This window comes from Triturus cristatus, chromosome 10, assembly GCF_964204655.1.
Source record: "Triturus cristatus chromosome 10, aTriCri1.1, whole genome shotgun sequence".
NCBI classification, from domain to species: domain Eukaryota; kingdom Metazoa; phylum Chordata; class Amphibia; order Caudata; family Salamandridae; genus Triturus; species Triturus cristatus.
In genome coordinates, this window is record NC_140593.1 from 37,103,954 (window position 1) to 37,116,224 (window position 12,271).

The following is a 12,271-nucleotide window of genomic DNA, read 5'->3' on the forward strand; positions in this document are numbered from 1 at the left end:
CACTTTGACATACGGTCCACTCTGGTCCACTGGCACTGAAACAACTCCCTCTCTTTGTCTACGGCTATCCTAGCAATCATTACCTTCTGCATTTTCATCTTCTGCATAATAGTCGTTGTTATAGTACTGAGTTGTCCTACCAGACGCACTGGCTTGCTGATCAAAACTATTAATCGTATTTTGAGATGGAAGAGGACGCGCGTTCTGGGGAACATTCCCACGCCCTCTACCTCTAGGAGCTTGTTGACCACCTCTACCTCTGGTGCTAAAAGCGCCATTAGCACGCTGTAGCAAAATAGCACAACTATACTTGAAATGACCCTCCTCCTTACAATATGAACATTGATTAGGACCTACAGGAACGCGCGGTTGAGAATACTCGTACCTTTGCACGTTTCTCTGAAACTGTGGCGGTTGCTGATAATTACTCTGACCACCACGTGGCGGGTAAGCCTGCTGTAAAAGGACCTTCGTTTTTAATTCTTTCGTTTTCTTGTCTGCTCTATCTTTCTCATCTTTATCCCTATTTTCGTAATACTGTGCTGTAGCCAGTATTTGCACTGATGAGGAAACAGCCCAAGAACTCTCTGAATCTTTTAATTTCTTACACAACTCGGGAAGCAAATTATGCACAAATTTATCAACAAATAATCGCTGACCACCTTCCGTACTCATATCTTGTCCACTATGGTCGATAAAAGTTTCTTCAAACCTGGTGAAGAAATCAGACACTGTTTCATCTTTCTTCTGCTTACACGCAGACAATTTATCCCAATTCACACGCATCGCCGGCATTAAAGTCTTCATGTAAGTAATGATCCTACCAGGGAGTTCTGCTACCAAAGGCTCAGGCTTGGCACCACCATCTTGTCCATCATTAGCAGTACTAATATTAGCCCACGTGTCACCTAACTCTGCAGCATGGTCTGCATTACGAATCAATCCCCACAAAGGCTGCGGAACAACATTCCCGAACAACATATCTATGTCGGCTAAATTCATGACACATGATTCTGCCGTCTGTGATAACTCCTTATAATACCCTGCAGGGTTTTTACGGGGGTCAGGTAATGTCTGCTTAAGCGCTATTACTTCAGATCGTTTCCAAGGCACATGCACCCAAATGCACTGGAAATGAGCTGGAGCAGCAAGAATACCGTGATTGGGATCAGACGCAACGGCTTCCTTCCATACCGGAGGGACTTCTCTCATAGGGAACTGTCGTACTTTCTCACTAGAGGAAAACAGTGACTGCGAAGGATCTTCAATCCTAAAAGACAATAATTTTGCAACTGCTTTTTCGACATCGGAACCCACAATCGTACCTTTTTCAAATTCAAACCGTAAACGGCACAAATCCTGTGGATTTGCTTGCAAGCCGTTATCCTCCAATTCCTCACAAAGGAAAGCACACATCTGTTCAAAAACGTATCTCTGTTTTGGTGCTTCCCATTGATGAAAAACATTTACAACAGATTCCACATCATATCTCGAAGGATGAACAATCCACTTATGTGCCATGCGGTCTAATACTTCTTTCTCTTCAGAACCAGGCCGCTGACTACGCAGCTGCTTACGCTGTGAGCCAGGGGTCACACTAGATAACCCAAAGAGAGGCGGCATAAAACTAGTAACCGCACTAGTTATGCGTTGACGTGCAGAGGGAGAAGCTGACATAAGAACAGGGGAGAAAACCGAGGGAAGCACAGTAGGCGTAGATGCAAGGGCAGCATTAGGAAGAGCGCCAAGGGAGGCAGTTGATGTACCAGGCAAAGTCGTAGAAGGTAAAGAGGGGGCAGGCAGCAAAGTCGGCGGCCCTTGAGGGGGCTGTGCCACAAGAGTAGGAGCCGGCTGAGGAGGAGCTGGCGGCTGCGGGAAAGCTTGCGGCACATTAACTGGAGGCTGTGCATTTAATGGTTGCGGAGGTGCTGTAGCACTCTGCGCATATGGGGGTGGCGAACTCAGCAAATGTGACATTAGGGGGGGCGCGGCTTAGCAAGCCGACATGGCGGACGGCTTCTAAGTGAGCTCCGTCCAGCCCATCACTGATCCTGCCATTATCCTGCTCCCCTGACTGAACGCTGTCCCGCCCGTCGCACCTGAAGTGCGGGAACCACGGCGCTACACTCTCCAGCGATCTGGGGGTCCGGATCGGCCCCCAGTGTCTGCGGCGTACGGGCTCGGGGCTGGGGCCTGCGGGAGCCGTTGGAGCCGCGGCCTCGCCTGCAACTCGGCAGACCACATCCTGCGGCTGTGCGGCGGCGGGGAGGCCCCCTGCCAGGGGCGCTCCCGGAGACTCCCACAAGGCGGAGGCAGCTATCCTGAGAGGGAGACCTCCCCCCCTCTCCCGGGTGATCGACAGACGGCCGGTCCGTGCGGGGAAGGGAGCGGCGGCATATCGCGGCACTCGGGGTGGACGGCGCCATCTTGGAGGTGCGCAGGCGAGGGTCGCCTTGTCTCACACACGGCGGGGCCATAGCTTGCTGCCAGGCCCGAGAGACTGCAGCGGGCCGACTGCGGCGACTCGTCCTTCTGGACCGCTGCGACCGTGGATGACGGTGCCTGGGCTTCGGCAGCCGTGTCGGGCTGCGGCGCCATCGGGAGCGGTGCGGGGTGAGTGAATTTGCTCCTGGTGACCGGACCTGATTTCCCCCCCTTCCCCCCCCCCTGCTGATCCATCCGCCTGGGGGTCCGGCGGTGCTGTCGGCCCGCGTGGGGGTGCTGGGGTGCGTGGAGGTGCCGGGTTGTGGCGCGTGGTGCCCGCGGCGCCCGGCGGACCGTCTGGGGACATATCCTGCCTGGCCCTAGGCCGGGAGTGCAGTCGAGTGCGGGCCCGGTGGGGGTCTTGGGCCTGGAGGACGCGGTGAGCCCGAGGGCCGGAGTGGACGCTGTGCAGTGCATTTGGGGGATCCTGGTGGCCTGAGCGGACTGCGATTGCGCGGCCGGGGCTCCTGGAAGGCCGCATCGGCAGTTAATCGAGCTGCGCGGCCTGAGACCGGCCAGCGGCCTTGCCCTGCACGAGGCCCGGGGGCAGTTCACAGAAGCGGTGCCATCACAAGGCCAGTCGGGCTGTGGGGATCCGCCTGCTTCATCATGACGAGGGATAAGCCCGGGGGTGGGCCATCCAAGCAGAGCACGTTGGACAAATATGCTGGCTCGGGGGGTCCTGCCGGTGTGGTGGCCGGGGCCCCCGCTGCGGTGCCGGACAATGCTGCCCTCCTGGCGGCTATTACTCAGTCCAGAGACGCCCTGGACGCCAAAATCGGGGCAGTGGGTTCTGATGTCATGCTGCTGAGGCAGGATTTGCGCAAAGCGGTGGAGCGCATCACGGAAACGGAAACCCGGATCTCCGGAGTGGAAGGTGTGGTGACTACCTTGCAGCAACGAGTGGCGTCTCTGGAGACTACGCAGCGGGGCCTGGCGTCCAGGGTCGAGGATGCGGAGGGAAGGGCCCGTCGCAATAACCTCCGCTTTGTTGGTTTCCCGGAAGGGTGCGAGTTGGGGAATATGGAGGCGTTCCTTACTCGGTGGCTGGAGAGCTGGCTACCTGCGGACTCCCTCTCTAAATGCTTTGTGGTCGAGAGGGTGCACAGGGCCCTGATGCAGAAACCCCCCCCCGGGGCCAGGCCGCGGCCAGTGATTGCGAAACTGCTCAACTATCACGATCGGGATGTGATCCTCAAGCAGGCCAGAGCCCACGAACCCTTGCAATTTGGTAACGCCTGTATCCTCATATTCCCGGATTATACTAAACAGACTCAACAACTGCGACAGTCCTTTCTTGCGGCCAAGGCCCGCCTGCGTGAGCTTAAGCTTCCTTATGCGTTGCTATACCCGGCTCGGCTGCGGGTGGCTTACCGCTCCCGCACCTACTTCTTTGACTCCCCGGAGGAGGTATTTAGCTGGACAGACGAGACTGTGCGGCTGCGCCCCCACTCTCCTCTGGGGAGGGAATCTGACTCTTCCTTGAGCGGAGTGACTAAGGGCGGGCCTGGCGGCCGGGTGAAGAGGTCTTGCCGCTCCAGGTCCCGGAGGCGGTCCAGGTCCGGGGGTGCACGGACGGGCGAGGGGCCGACATCGGATCCCAAAGCGCCGGCAGACTGATTTCTTCCTCTCTATGGACCTTTGTGTCTCTTTAGTATGTTGTTAGCGGTCAGGGGAGCCCTGTAAGGGCTGCCATCCCGATTGGTTACACCAAGACGGGATGGAGATCAGAGGATGATGGGTGGTAGTTTGGGGATCCATTGGCGGGGATGGGGTGGTACCCCCGGTTGGGGTCTACTGGCATCGCCTGCCGCGACAGGTACTTCATTGGTTTCGAGGTACGGGGTGGGGGGAAGGGGGTGTGGGGGTTGGGTTGGGGGTTGTGGTTGTTTTCCTATCGCACTGTCTATGAGCGGGTTGGGGTTGCTATGCAGGTCATGTCCGGGGCGGTTGAGGCTCGTCTGGTTACTGATGCTCTGTTATGGCTGCTACTCCGAGGAACTTACTGGGTTCCCCGGGGTCCCTGCGCATTTTGAGTTGGAATATCAGAGGGGCGCTAGATAAGATTAAGCGTGGCGCTATCCTTAAGCAGGCCAAGCGCGCTGGTGCAGATATCCTGATGCTTCAAGAAACGCATCTTATGGGGACCAAGGCGCTGTGCTTTCAGCGCTTTGGATATGCCCAGGTGTTTCACGCGGGCTTTGTGCGGGGTTCACGGGGAGTGGCAGTTCTGGTACACAAGCGAGTTCCCTACATGCATGTTCGAGCGTGGAGCGATACACAGGGCCGATATCTCTTTCTACAAGGGGAATTGTGGGGCGAGCCTGTGACCCTTGGGAGCGTGTATGCCCCACCGCCGCTGTCCTGGGGTTTCATTGAGAGGCTGGTGACTGTGTGGGCAGATGTCCCGAAGGGGTTAGCGGTGGTCGGTGGGGATTGGAATGATGTGCTGGATCAGGTGTTAGACAGGCGGAGGCCCGACGGAGCCCCGGCTGGTGGCACTACTACGAAGCTTCACTCCCTGGTTATGGGCCAGGAGTGGGACGACCCTTGGCGGCGGTTGCATGGCGCGACTCCGGGATACACCTACTTATCGGCGGTCCATGACTCCCTCTCTCGTATCGATTGCATCTTTGTGTCTCGGGGAGACGCCGGCCGAGTAGTTGAGGCAGATATTCTCCCCCGGGGTCTCTCTGATCACTCACCGGTCGCCATTACGTTGCGTGCGGGCTCTGGGCGAGGTCCATTCCGATGGCGTCTTTCTGTGTGGAATCTCCAGCAGGCTCCATACCGGGAGCACATGGGAGATGCTATAGATCAGTATCTACAGTTTAACGTGGGGGCGGTGCCGGCGGCGGCGTCGCTGTGGGAGGCGATGAAGCCCACGCTCCGTGGGGTTGATATCTCCTTTTGTGCCGCGGCCCGCAGGGCCCGCAGGGACATGCTTCTGCGCGCGGAGGCGAAGATTTTGGATCTTGAAGCACGCAGTGGTGGTGGCGAGGGCCGGCGGGTCTGCCGCCAACTGCTGCAAGCGCAGCAGGAACTCTCCTCCATTTTGCTGGATGAGGCCCGTCAGGCGTGGTTGGCCACCCGCAGCCGGATTTATCAGTGGGGGGACAAATCGAGTAAACTTCTACATAGCCTGTGTCAAGTGGCGATGAAGCCCCTTACCCTACCGGGCGTGGTTGGACCCGATGGTGCGCTGCTCACGGACCCACTGGCCGTTGCAGAGAGTTTCGCGGACTACTACGCGGACCTTTATGCGCCGCGAGAGTTAGTGCCGGCTGAGGCTATTGCCCGATTCTTAGATGACCTACCTCCCAGGACCCTGGCTGATGTAGTGAGTGCAGACCTTGAACGACCGTTCTCGGTTGATGAACTGAATGCCGCTCTTCAGGAGCTGCAGTCGGGTAAGGCGCCGGGTCCTAACGGTTTCCCGAATGAGTTCTTCAAGCGATACTCCCAGCAGCTTGGCCCGCATTATTGCAGAGTGGTGGAAGAGGCCAGGGAAGTGGGCAGGCTGCCCAGGGACTGGCGGCACGCTGAGGTGGTGGTCTTTCCGAAACCCGGCCGACCTCCTGAGCACCACGCATCCTATCGTCCCATTTCCCTTCTGAACGTAGAGGCTAAGGTCCTGGCCAAGGCACTGGCCAATCGTCTCCGTCCCCACGTTTCGTCTCTGATACATCCCGATCAGGCCGGGTTTATGCCCCAGCGGGCAACCCGCCACAATATACGCAGGGCGCATGCGGCTATCGCGGCGGCAGGCAGTCTCGGGGTCCATGCGGCTCTGTTGCTAGCAGATATGGATCGAGCCTTTGACTCCCTGAGTTGGGAATACTTGTTCGCCCTCCTCCGCCGACTTAATCTAGGCCCTCGTTTTCTCTCTTACCTGACTCGCTTATACACTGATATAACAGCATCCGTGAGGGTGGCGGGCTACGTCTCGTCGGTTTTCCCCATTGGTCGGGGCACCAGGCAGGGGTGCCCTCTGTCGCCCTATTTGTTCGCCTTGGCTATGGAGCCCCTAGCTGCATGGGTTCGGATGGATGCGCAGGTATCGGGATTCGAGTGGGCTAATGGTCTGTCAGATCGTATTGCATTATATGCAGACGATGTACTATTCTTTCTTACGCAACTGGATAGGACGGGCCCGCGGCTATTGCGTATTATGCAGGTGTTTGGGGAGACTGCTGGCTTGTTCATGAACGAGCGCAAGTCTACCTTGTGGGTCCTGGGAGGCGGGGCTGACCCCGGGGCCTGGGCCTCCGCGGTCCAGGTGACGCGGGGGGGGCTGAAATATTTGGGCGTGTTCCTGTCCGACGCTCGGTTGACCTCATGGGAAAAGAACCTGGTGCCTGTATGGAATAGAGTGCGGGACGATATACGAATCTGGTCTCATATGCCCCTTTCCCTCTATGGCCGATCAGCCATCTTCAAGATGGTTGCCCTTCCTCGACTATTATATCAGCTACAAAATCATCCGTATCCTATCCCCTCGGGTTGGTTCCGCCAGGTGAATGCACTACTGGGTCAATTTCTCTGGGGTGGAGGGGCCGTGAGGGTGGCACTTCGTACGTGCTTTAAATCTGTGTATTGTGGGGGACTTGCCACCTCCGACATTCTTTCCTACTATATGGCCTCCCACCTGTTGGTCCTTAATGAATGGTGGTACGGTGACAGGTCGGATCCGGCGTATAGCCTTGAGCGCCGTCTAATGGGGGATCACTCTCTCCATACACTCCTATATTCTGCGCCACTGCGGCGCCCCCTGCCTGGCATAACACAATTGGTGTTTCAGATTTGGCGACAGGCGCTGCGGCGGATGGGGTGGTGGAATCGTCTAACCGGGGAGACGCCACTCTGGAGAAATGGTGGCCTGCCACAATTGGCGACCTTGGCCTGCTTCCAGGACTGGGACGCGATAGGGATCTCCACTCTGGGGGATGTCATGCGGGGTCCTATCTTGAAATCCTTCCAAGAGCTGCAGACAGACTTCCAAATGCCGCGTACCCAATTCTTCAAATATCTGCAGTTACGGCATGCCCTCTCGCCTAGTCTGGTGGGTCTGGAAGAGTTGGATGATTTCAGTCCCATAGAGGCCAAATTGTTCATGGGGGACCTACGGGACCACAAAATCTCGAAAATATACCAGTCCCTCGTGACTCACTGCTCCCCGTCGCTGCAGCGTCTCCGAGGGGCGTGGGAAGAGGATGTAGGCCCGCTGGAGGAGGAGGACTGGACGGAGGCCCTGGCCTCTCCGCGCGGGGCGACTATCGCTGCGAGTCTTCGCCTCATTCAGTTCAAATACCTCCACAGAGTGTATTACACCAGGGTTCGTTTGCATAGGGCAGGCTTGGTGGCATCCCCGATTTGTCTCCGCTGCATGTGTGATGAAGGGACGCTGCTACACACTGTATGGGACTGTACCGCATTGGTTAGGTTCTGGCGGGGCGTACTGACATGCCTTTCAGAGGTTCTGGGGTGGGATCTTCCTCGGTCCCCTAAACTGGTACTCCTACATGTGATGGATGATATAGGGGGCAATATTTATAAGCGCCATCTGATGCTTTTGGGTTTTACTCTTGCTAAACGGGATATAGCAAAGGCCTGGAAAGCGGCGGCTGCCCCCCCAGTATCGGCTTGGAAGGCTGGGCTGGATTTCTGTATGGGACTAGAGGCACCCATTTATGTAGCGCGGGGCTGCCCACGAAAACATTATAAAATCTGGAAGCGGTGGGCGGACTACAGGGGATTGGAACTGGAACCCATTTCGGAGGGATGATTGCCTGGGTGTCCGGCGCTCTTCTATCTGCGTCTTGGGAACGTGCAACATGTCTATATTGGGTGCTGCAGGGCTATTTGGCCCGGCTATGTAGGGAGGACAGACTTGTAGCCGCGAACAGACTTGCTGTATGGACTGGATTGGCAGTGCGATGGGTGGGGGGGGGGGAGGGAGTGTTTACTGTTTTTATTTGAGGGGGCTGTACTTGTTTTGCACGTCTCTTCTGTAATTATTATTAGGTATTTTATACAAAACTTGTCAAAGCTGGTATGTTGTTTCTTGATGCGATGGAAGTCTCTGGGCTACGGAGCTTCGCGACATGTGTATTTGACAAATAAAATTTGTTTACAAAAAAAAAATGTGACATTAGGGGATCTTTCTCATTTTCTTTTGACGCACCTTGCTGAAGGGGCGGCAAAACTGGGTAGCATTTATCGATCCCTAGTTTACGCTGCCTATGTAACTGCTCATTCATTTGTTCTTCATTATCTTTAAACTGTACAGCTGCTTGCATTACCGACATACCTTTTTCTCTCTTATTTCTCTTTGCTAATTTAATTTCCTTCTGTTTGGCTTCCTTTCGCCATAGGCGGAAAGAGTCAAACATCGCCGGCCGGGCTTTCTTTTTAAACAATTTAACTTCTAAGTTATCTAAGATATCTGTGTCAAAACTACCATTTTGGGGCCATTTTAAAACACCATCCTTCCTGGTGCATCGGATCCATACTTCATTATAAGCAATGGGGCCCACGCCATGTTTCACATAAAGCTCATAAGTTGGAGTTCCAATTGGAGGAACCGGACACAAATTCTCTAATCGGGAGTCCCTATTACAACTCAAACAAAACAAGTTTCCAAATATACTAGAACCAGGCATCTTGCTCGCTAGTCTAGTTTCAAACTTCAAAGGATTATCAAATACGATAGTCTCGTGAATACACGAGTCCTTCGGCTTTGGCGCTTGCAAGCTCCAAATCAAAGCGATCCTGAAGGGATACCAAAACTAAGAACCAAACTAAGGACTAGGAGACACTCCACTTATACTTAACTGAGGTATCGATGACGTCACCAGAAGACTCGTTTAATCGTTTCGCTCTACCAAATCATCAAGGGTCCAAAACAGGGCGATAGTCAGGGCAGCAGTCCTTTGTAGCCGTCGGGACGCGGAGAACCTCGCAGTAAAGACTTTCGGACCACGTCGACATGCAGGGGTCGATGAAGTGGCGGCCTTCCTCCAGAATTTTCACACGAAGCTCCTCACGAACCTCTGGCTTGGACCAGTACCGCTGAAATCGCCCCGAGTTGGGCGCCAACTGAAGTACTGGGTTTTCAAGAACCCAGTGGTGCCAGGGGACACACCCAAAGACTTCGAGTTCTGCCTGTCTCAGACCACAGAAACACAGAGTGTTGCGGTGGCGTCAAAGATCGTTTTTATTATTGACTGCAGCCAGTAACAGGTATCCTAGAAGTACACACGGGTATGTTCTCAGGAGACTGCTCAAAAACACGAAGCCAGTCTTCTCCTTATATACAAAATATCATGCTTCAGGCCAACATTCCTCGTTTTACGGTATGGTCATTCATACGTATACATTACAAACAAAAAGGCAGAGTCATGATGACGATCCCACGTTTCAGTTCGGCCAGCCCACAATTATTTACCCAGCGAGGCTCAGAACCCTCATCAGATATCAGCAGACCCCAATAAAAACGGGCACCTCCTCCTCGTAAAACAAGCCATAAAGCAGGAAACAGAGTCAGGTGTGAAAGAGATTAGTTGGGGTTCGTGTGGGATGAAAGACTTTATAGTGTGTCAAACCCTGATGCTAATAACATGTGGCCGTAGGAAGGGGAACTCGTGAGACCGGACTGACCTCGGGCAGCGGAGTCAGTTCGCACAGGTCACAAAGAAGTCATTAGAAGGTGTACGCGTCCTTTAGGCCTATGTATGGCCTTAACGTGCAGCCTATGTGAGGGCAACCACAAGATGGCTACCACTCTAAAATGGAACCCACGGAGTCAATATGTAGTATCGTATATTAGGTGAATTCATCGGTGAAACATTATAAAAACACTTGTTCATATCGCATTTACCATTTGCGGTTCGCTGATACCAAAATCGGCATGGTAGGGCCATGCCTCCTGCGTGGTTCCGAAATTTAAAGTACCACAACTGTGCATAATGTTTAAAATTAAACATCAGACGGCCCCTGCGTACCTGCAATCTCTCATTCGTCCTTACGTTCCTGTCCGTTCTCTCAGATCCTCTTCTCAGGGCAACTTTCATATCCCCCGTTTTAGGCTGTCCAGAATGGGCGGCCGCTCATTCTCGTGCATGGCACCTAAACTCTGGAATTTACTACCTCTGTCATTAAAACTGGAATCTTGCTTCCATAACTTCCGAAAGAACTTGAAGACCTGGCTCTTTCCTCGCCAATAAATCTTAACCACAGTGATCCCTCTTTCGCCATGTCATCGGCGGCGCCGGGAGACCCCATTGTGGGTAGCTGTGCGCCTTAGAAATTAATATAATAAATAAATAAATAGTCCAAGAACAAGAGCATTTTCATAGGGTCACAGCCCCTCTTTTATACACAAAATCCTTTGTCTCCAAAGGTGCAGGGAAGGGGCGAACCAGATGCAACTGGTTCCTGAGCACTTTGTTTTGCTCAGCCCCTCTCCCTATTCACAGGACAGGCCAGGGACATTAGACACACCACAGGGGGTGGAGCCAGCATTGTGTAGGGAAAGCCCAGCCCTATTCAGGTCCCAGGTGTACTCCTCCCTGCCATCAACATGCAGATCTCTCCACTCACCACCGGGGCAGACTCATCCTGACTCCTGGAGCCGGGCACACCAGCCAATCACAAGCCAGACAGTCACTTCACATTTATTACACAGACATGCCAGCTTCTAGAAGTGGCACTTCTACACTAGACACAGTAACGCCGCACACATCATGGCGCAGCATTCAATCTCCCAAGTTCGCACATACCAAACTCGACCCTGCACTCTTCTCACATCAGGACTTAACACGGTCACTCAGATCCCCCATGCATTCCTATGGGAGGGCAGGTCAGTCTCACTAAAACATACACAGAGCGCACGCACTTTCCACTGGGACACAGTGTAAAAGCGCCTAGAGGCCTAAAACCACTAATGTAACATAGGAAAAAGGCTAGGATAAATGCAAAAAGTTCTAGGGGTGAACTTGCCAGAAGGGCCAAGTCCAACAGTTGCGAAATATGGCTATCATACATGTATTTGGTTAGACAATTGGGCAAAGTATACAAAAGATTATGGCGTTTTAGCATTTCCGGAACATGGTTCATTCAATTTAGCGGTATTAAGGAATTTGAGAGAAAGAATGATGAATCTAGAACCTAGACCTACACAGTTTGAAGCATTGACATAATGGAAAGATGAGATGTATGACAGAGAACGACAGCGGAGAGGCGGAAGGTACAAATATATGTTTGGTAGGCCGTGTGGACAAGAGAATCATGATGATAGAATGAGGAGATGGCGAAGTGCAAATATGACAGATGGGATGTTCCCTATGAGAAATGTTGAAGAGACTACTAGTAGAAAATGTACAGAAAAGAGAAATAATACAGGATCAGAAGGTTCTAAGTATGGTGTGCATGAGTCGGAGGATGATGTTCTGGAGGACATGTTTTATAAAAATCCACCCCCGTATCAACCAAATTCCACATTATTGACACCAAGTGCCCCAGTAAAAGAATCACCACAAAATATAAAGTTCGAATCAGTACCACATGAGGTAGGAAGAAATAATCCCTTCAGAGAAACAGAAAATACCCAACCTAGTAAAATGGCTAATAAAAATTCAGCTGAATTAGCCAGAACTACTTTAGAGTTAACGTAAAGATTAGGGAATTAACTAAAAATATGGAAGCTGTAACTGTTCCTGTAACAATAGGACCTGTAATCCCAATTTTTGATAAACAAAAGGATAGTGAGCATTGTATTACGATTCCT

General features: G+C 53.1%; 1 long non-coding RNA gene across 1 annotated transcript in view; it reads left to right on the forward strand.

The window, feature by feature from the left end:
- The window catches only part of LOC146788770 (uncharacterized), a 31,011-nt gene extending 19,150 nt beyond the window's left edge, over window positions 1-11,861 (forward strand). The window contains exon 4 of the long non-coding RNA XR_014969709.1: window positions 11,506-11,861. This is a non-coding gene — a long non-coding RNA (uncharacterized LOC146788770). The remainder of the gene's footprint in view (window positions 1-11,505) is intronic.
- The last annotated feature ends 410 nt before the right edge of the window (window positions 11,862-12,271 follow it).